The following is a 7,653-nucleotide window of genomic DNA, read 5'->3' as shown; positions in this document are numbered from 1 at the left end:
CTGGTGAAATCTGCTTCAAATGAACCAGGACTACCTTAAAAGGAACAGCATAAAACAGCTTACTGACTGGAGTGCATGGGTCCCTTCAGCTTGCTGTTCCAGGAGACGAGCTATCTGGGAATGGGGGAAGGAGGAAGCTTAGGTTTATACCTCAAGCATGACTCTACTCATGCACATTTCATTTTGTCTCTCTTAAATTATTTGAACATAGATTACCCAAGCTCTCCTTCTTTCAAAAGAGTTTCCAGCTACTGGGCATAAGGCCAAACTGGGATAGAATCAGGGATATATATGAGCTGGGTATTCCAGGTGTATACCTTGTATGGGTTGTATGTGTCCTCCTGTTGTAGTTGAACCTTGATTGTTGTTTGCATGTTAGTGGGAGAGAGTGACCCTCAGGCTGATTGGCTGTGAGGAATGACTGTGACTCCAGCAGATGAGCTATTTGTACAGAGGCTGACCTCACAGAGCAGGATTCACTTTAGCAGGGCTTTAGTGCCTGCCCAGTCCACCCTTTGGATATGTCATTTGTGGAGGTGGTTGAGTGGTGCTCTGGTGGGGTCTGAAGCTGGTCAATAGGTGTTTTGGTTCTGTGGCCTCTTGGGAGGGGCTCTGGTGCAGGCTAAAGTCAGATGTTGCCTTTGTCCAGCCCAGGGCTACCTGATATGAGCTACAAAGTGATCTGCAGATATTTGCTGCTTGTCCTGGACTTGGAGGTGCCTGGGAGAGGCTAAGCTGTAAACCGAGGCTGGCTGCCACTAGTGCCAAGCTTGGGGCCACTTAGCAAAAGGTATGGGGCTCACTGAGGCTAGACACTGTTTGGAGTTTGTAAACCTTAGAGATTTTAGGAAAGTCTTCAGTGCAAGCTGAGACAGGTCTTTTGCATGAAAAAACACCAGAAGCCGCTTGGGTGGGCCGGTAAGTTGGGTGGGGTGAGTTCTGAGGGAATCACCAGGGTGAGGCGAATGGAATTAGCTAGGTCGATGGAGACTCAGACTTGTCGCCAGCCTGCACCAAGGTGCAATGGCTTCTTCTAGCACTTCTGTCTGGGAGAAAGTTTCTCTTCCAGCTCTCACCCTAAAGCCAGACAATGCAGTTCTTCCTCATATGTTCTTGGTCCCGCCCCTCTCCTCATCCACTGCCCAACACTGGAGCTCAGAGCAAGTGAGTTTGTCAGCAAGTATATCTGAATGCGGGCCCTCCAAGACGAATGCCTGGGACTCCAGCGGCCTATCGTCCCACTCAGCCACAGTCCCTGATGATTTCACAGTCAGAAGCTGTGAGGGCCTCCCTTACTGACACTGAAACTGGAATGGGGAGCCCAGTGCAGGGCGGGGACTCCTTGCTACTGAGGGGGCTACATTTGCAGTCTAGATAGCCCTCCCATTTGTTAACTTCCACAATGTGGGTGTGGGGCCTGCCTGTTCTGCATTTCCACCCCTCCCAGCAGTCTCCACATGGCTTCCTCTTTGAGTGCCTATTCTTAACTAGGTGGTCTGCTGGATACTGGTATCACCAATGTGGGCTAGATATGGACCATGCTGTCAGGGAGCTTATAGTCTCTAACGGGCTGAAACAGAAAACTTAACACAATAAGAATTTGCTTCTCACTTGTGTCATGGGACAAATAAGTGTTCTGTTTAGGCCACCTTCTCCATCTTGCTCAGAGGCCTAGCATTGTACTTTGTGGCTCTGCCCTCCTCTAGGTCATTGGAGTCCTCTCCATGCAGCTGGTGGATGGGGAAGAAGTGAAGGAAAATAGTGTGTTGGAATTTTTATGGGCCAGGCCTGGAAGAAGACCACATCATTCTGCTCATATGCTCCCCCACAGGAAGACTGGGAAATGTAGTTACTGGGTGTCCAGCAGAAAAGGGAGATGTGTTTTGGTAAACACAGAACAATTGGTGAGATGACAGGCAAGAGGTTCAGGTAGTTGTAAGAGGTTCAGCTGTGGCTGAAGCACAGATGGTGTGTAGTGGGGAGTGGAGATGAGTAGGCTGGGTTATAGGCAGAATAGGCAGGGCCCAGATCATGCAGGATTGTCGGCAGAAGATTCACATTTTATTGTGTAGGCAGTGGGGAGCCATTGGAAGATTTTAGTGAGACAGGATTGAGTTAGAGGGAGAAGGCCAGGAGACAGTATTGTGGGGCCAATGTGGTTGCCCAAAAAAGACATGAAGGCAGAAAGGAGATGGGGAGAAGTGCAAAGGTTGCAATAACTTAGGAAGTAGAATATCCAGAGCTCGATTTTAGGGGACTAGGAGAAGAAGGTGCTAAGGATGACTTCTAAGTTCCTCTTGCAGATGACTGGGTACTTAGAGACAAGTTTGCCCTGAAAAGGAACTGAGGAGAGTAGCATATTGAGGGTAGGGAGCAGAAAGTAAGTTCATTTATGAAAATGTTGAGTTTGCCCACATATCAGATATCAGAATATCAGAATAGGCAGTTGCATATTAAAGTCTAGAACTTAGGAGTAAGTGATCTGTTCAGACCATGGAGAAGGTGGACTCATTCAGAGAAACCTGGGCTCTGACATTCAGGGGTTGGTTGGAGGAGGGGAGGCCATAAAGGGGGCTTATGAGGATGGGCCCAAGGGCAAGGCAGAGTTATATCTTTGAGGTCAAGGTAGGTAGGAGTGTTAAGAAAAGAATGACCATTGTTAAATTAAGAATCAGCCCTTAGGGAGGTCATTGGTGACCCCTATGAGTCTAGCACAATGGAATGAGATGGCCAGGTGGAGAGGCAGCAAAAGTTTGATTCCAGGGTGGAAGCGTTGGCAGGAGGAGAGAGTGGCACCAGTGTATAAGGTTACAATTTCAAGAAACTTGGAAGTGAAAGGTAGAAAGAACATTGGCCTAGGTAGGAAGAAGGCTGGATGGCTTTCTTTTCAAGATGGAAGAACTAAAAGCAGGGTTAAATGCGGGTGGAGAAGAGACAGTGAAGAGGAAAAAGATGTGGGGATGGGACACAGAGGCCAGGTAGAATAACTGACTTTAGACAGGTGAGGTCACACCTCTGCCACTGCAACAGGGAAAAGAGGTCAAGGGAAAATGAATGTGGGTAAATTTGCAGGGGTTGGGGTAGGGGCAAGAGACTGAGAGACTTTGCCCCATGGTCTCTGGTTCCTACTACATTATCAGGCTGTTTGTAGAGCAGACTTAAGATTGAAACTGGAGACAACTCAAGACCCTCCTGACTCAGGGCCCCTACTTCCTTAGGTGGTTGGCCAGTTTCGTTCCAGCATTCTAATTATACCGGCACACACTGTGACAGGAACAGCACTCGCAGAGGAAGGGTTCTCTCACAGCTTATCATTGAAACAAAACCACTGACTTGCGCTTACAGCTAAGATGTAAGTTCCCCTTCCGCTGAATGCAGGTATGGAAAAAGAACAATCCTTGAGTTAGAATCCAGGGATCTGGGTTCAAGTTCTTTATCATTTTTCAGTGAAATGGCTTTGGGCATGCTACCACACCTTTCTAAGCCTCAGTTCCTTAACCTGCAAATGGGGATATTATAGCAACTACTGGTACTCTTGTGATGATTAAATGAGACAGTAGGAGTGAAATACTTTAAAAACTCTAAAGTGCTGGCCATAAATGTAAGTGGTTTCTAAGTTAGGAAACAGCTTCCAGAAGTGCTTCTGTACTTGGAAAGGGATGCCCAAGGGAAGGCTGCACTGAAGCATTGCCAGTGAGAGAGGAGGCAAGCCCAGGTGTGGCCATTGCTGAGTATACACCCTCCTATTCCTGGTCAGGAAAGGCTGTCAGCTGAGTGGGACAGACCTGATAGAGGAGTGGTGTGTGTTGAGAAATGACTTCCTGGCAGACATGGTTAAGTCAGCTGTTCAAAACCAGACTCATGATCTTGCCTCATTCCAATTACAAACCTGCTCCTCCCCAGTCTTCCCTGTTCACCCAGTCATTCAGGCCCAAAATAGCACAGTCTCCTATGACTCCTTATTTTCTCTGAATCCTTTTTATCAGCAAATCTCATCAGCTCTATGTTCAAAATACATCCTGAACTCAATTACCTCTCATCACCCTGCAGTCCTGGACCAGGCCCTTCTCTGAGTATTTGCATGTAAATAATTTAACCCTCACAGCAACCCTATGAGGGAAGGACCATTATTATCAGTCCCATTTTACAGATGAAAAAGTGGAGACACTGAGATGTTAAATGTTTGTATAGGAAAGAATTTGAAAAGATACACATTCGACTGAGATAGGCGGTTGCCTCTGAAGAGAGTGATTCTGCAATCACTCTCTTCAGAGGCAACCACCATTGGACTGGAAATGGGAGGGGAACTTTAACTCCTTACTTTAACCCTTCATTATTGTTGAATTTTTATAACTAGGTAATACATTTGTCACACACACACACACACACACGCACACACAATTTTGAGTCAAGGCGTGCCTGCCTCTAAAGCCCAGTTTCTTTTCTCTTTACTACAGTGTCATCCCACATCGCTCCTTTCAACTTCCCATTCTGTCCTTCTTTCTCACACTGTTCACTGAACACAGGACTTCTTCCCATATTGTTTCTTTGTACTTGCTGTTCCCTGTAGCTAGAATTGCCTCCTGGAATGGGTATACGCCTAGTCAGCCTTTGGCTCTATTTCAAACAGTCACCTTCTGATGGCATTTGCACACACCTATATTACAGTACTTCCCATTTTATAAAATTCTGCCTTAGCTTCTCCTCTACACTAATGGGCTGGGGCTGTGTACTTTTCACCTTCTTCTTGCATGCCTCTCCCATTACCTGGCCCAAGTTTGCACTAAGAGCTCTATCATAGTATAAGGGCTGGCACTTAGGTGAGGACCTTCTCATGGAGATAGGTCTAGAGTCAGAGCTGGGAGAGCCAGGCCCAGGCTTCAGGCTTATTTTCTGGGATTCAGCTTCCTGTCTTCCTTGTGGAAAAGAGGATCTTTACCCACCAACCTCCTCTGCATACCCTCTCTTTCAGAGATGGGGAGGATCTGGCTGTAAGAGTCTCTGTGTTAGTCACAGTATAACTTTCTAGTTCCCTTTTGGCCTCCCTGGTAGAATCACTTATGCCCTGAGTATAGAATACAAAGGTAGGCCCATCTGAAGTCTAGATCTGGAAAGATTATAAGCACTTCAAGTTTAGCTGCTGAATGTCACTCTAAAGCATTCCATGGGGATGTTTTAAGGTGACTATCTATCTATCTATCTATCTATCTATCTATCTATCTATCTATCATCTATCTATCTATATTTATATATCATTTAATCTATCTACCATCTATCATCTTCCATATATATTTATCTGTCTATATATATAATATAATATGGATTATATATTTTTCATTATTATTTTAAATAAATTTTTCTTCATAATTTCTTTTTTGACCTGTAAATTATTTAGAAATGTTTTTTAACATCACATATGTGTCTATATTTTAAAAATTATTGTTTGTGATTGCCTTATAACTTTATAACATTACAAAGAGCTTAATTTGTTTGATAGTCTTAGTTCAGGTTTCTTAGAAAATTTAAGTCTTCTAAGTTAAACTTACATCTTAACACTTTATTATGAAGTTTAATCTTAGGGAAGTAGTAATAAGGAGGAAAGGGCTGTGAGGCAGGGAAAGAGAGAAGACAAAGATAAGGTGCTGTGTTACTGAGTTGACCACAAATCCATAAGCAATGTAGCTGGTTGCTGAATCACAAGGACTGTCTCTAGGGAACTGGGGCTTCTCTGAATAGTTCCATCCCAAAGAAGGATGAGTAATTTATCTGCTGGCTCCTTCCTGTCTCCTGTCTTCCATTATTAAACATTTGTCTCATAGACAATAATTTTCATATTTCGTTACTCTCAGCCTTTCCAGGCAGCCCTGGGGAAGCCAGAGCTCTATGAGTATAGTCTGTTGGCTCTGGATGCTAGAGCTACTCTGGCCCCCACTATGCTGAGTATGATGAAGACCACTGAAGCCAAAGTCCAGCCCTTTTCCAGGGGAAGTGGAGACCAGTGTGGTGTTAGGAGAAGAGATGATGGCAGTTGCCAGAGTTTTAGAACCAAGGAAATGAAAGGGGCCAAAGCTGGGTCCCCTCAAGACAGGAAGCCAGGCCAGTGACTATAGCCTAGAGGTAGGAGAATTAAGTATACAGGCAAAGCGGAGTCAAAATTGATGGGAGCACAAAATGGGTCTGGTGGGTACCCATACTACTTGTGAAATGGGTTGAAACTTACTTTATGGATTAGTATGTAGTCAAGTTTTTGCAGATATGCTTGAAAAGGATGTTTAATAAGTGTTAAGTGCAAGGTTCTACATATCTGGAGGTTATTTTATTTTGTGTTTGTATAAATTTAAAAATCTATTTGCTGACAAAAATTTCAAATGTATCTAATTGTCTAAAGAAGTTATGGTTCATATATACAATGGAATATTACTCAGCCATTAAAAAATGAAATCCTATCATTTGCAAAATATGGATGGACCTAGAGGTTATTATGCTGAGTGAAAAAAGTCAGACAAAGATAAATACCATATGATTTCACTTAGATGTGGAATCTAAGGAACAAAAAGAACAAGCTAATCAGAAACAGACTCACAAATATAGAGGACAATTTAGGATTGGCCAGAGGGGAGGAGGTTGGAGGTGCTGGGAGAATGCGGTGAAGGGTTAAAGAAGTACAGATTAGTAGTTGATAGATGGTCACGAGAATGGGGAGCATGGCATAGGGAATGCAGTTAGCATTAATATAATGGCTAGGTAGAGAGCCAGAGGAGAGAAAGAGCAATTAGGGGGATTGTTTTATAAACTATATAAATGTCTAATCAATGTACTGTATACCTGAAATTAAAAAATAAAATTAAAAAAATTCAAGTGTACAGAAAAGTAGAAAGAATAGTAAATATCTACCACCTATATTTCATACTTGTTGACCTTATGCCATTTTTACTTCAACCGTTTTTCCTCCTGAAGTAAATTACAACTTTGTGTCATTTTACCCCAAATACTTCTGTATGCATCTCTAAATATTAAGGACATTTTTCTTATGTATAACATCACTGTCACAAATAATGAAGTTAATTCCTTACTATTACCCAATATACAGATCATATTTACATTTCCCCAATTACCCCATCACCCATATATTTTTTGCTGCTAATTTGTTCAATTCAGACCAAATCAAGGTCCACAACTTGTATTTGGTTATGTCTCTTAAGAGTCTTTCATGACATTGACTTATTGAAGAGATTGGGTCACTTGTGTGGTAGAATGTCCCACCTTTTAGATTTGTCTGTTAACTTCCAAGTGGTATCATTTAACTTGTTTCTCTAATTCTCATATTTCCTATAAACTGGAAATTAGATGTGAAAGTTTAAGTTAAGCATTTTTGATAAGATGCCTTTAAGTGACACAACATGAGATGTACTTCACATTCACATCAGGATGCACACGATATTTGATTTTTTTCCTATTAGGGGATAGGATTATGCAGTCCAATTCTTGATTTTAAAGTTGGGGTTTCTTCTTGAATTTAGCAAGAAATTTGTGGAGGTGATACTTGAGCATTATGCAAATATCCAGTTCCCCATCAACTTTTTTACATAATGGTTTTAACATCCATTGACGATCCTTGCTTAAATCAATTATTTCATTAGAAGTTGCAAACAA

Source organism: Pteropus medius, unplaced genomic scaffold (genome assembly GCF_902729225.1).
Source record: "Pteropus medius unplaced genomic scaffold, Ma_sr-lr_union100, whole genome shotgun sequence".
In the NCBI taxonomy this organism is placed as follows: Eukaryota; Metazoa; Chordata; class Mammalia; order Chiroptera; family Pteropodidae; genus Pteropus; species Pteropus medius.
This window is presented reverse-complemented; position numbering follows the sequence as displayed.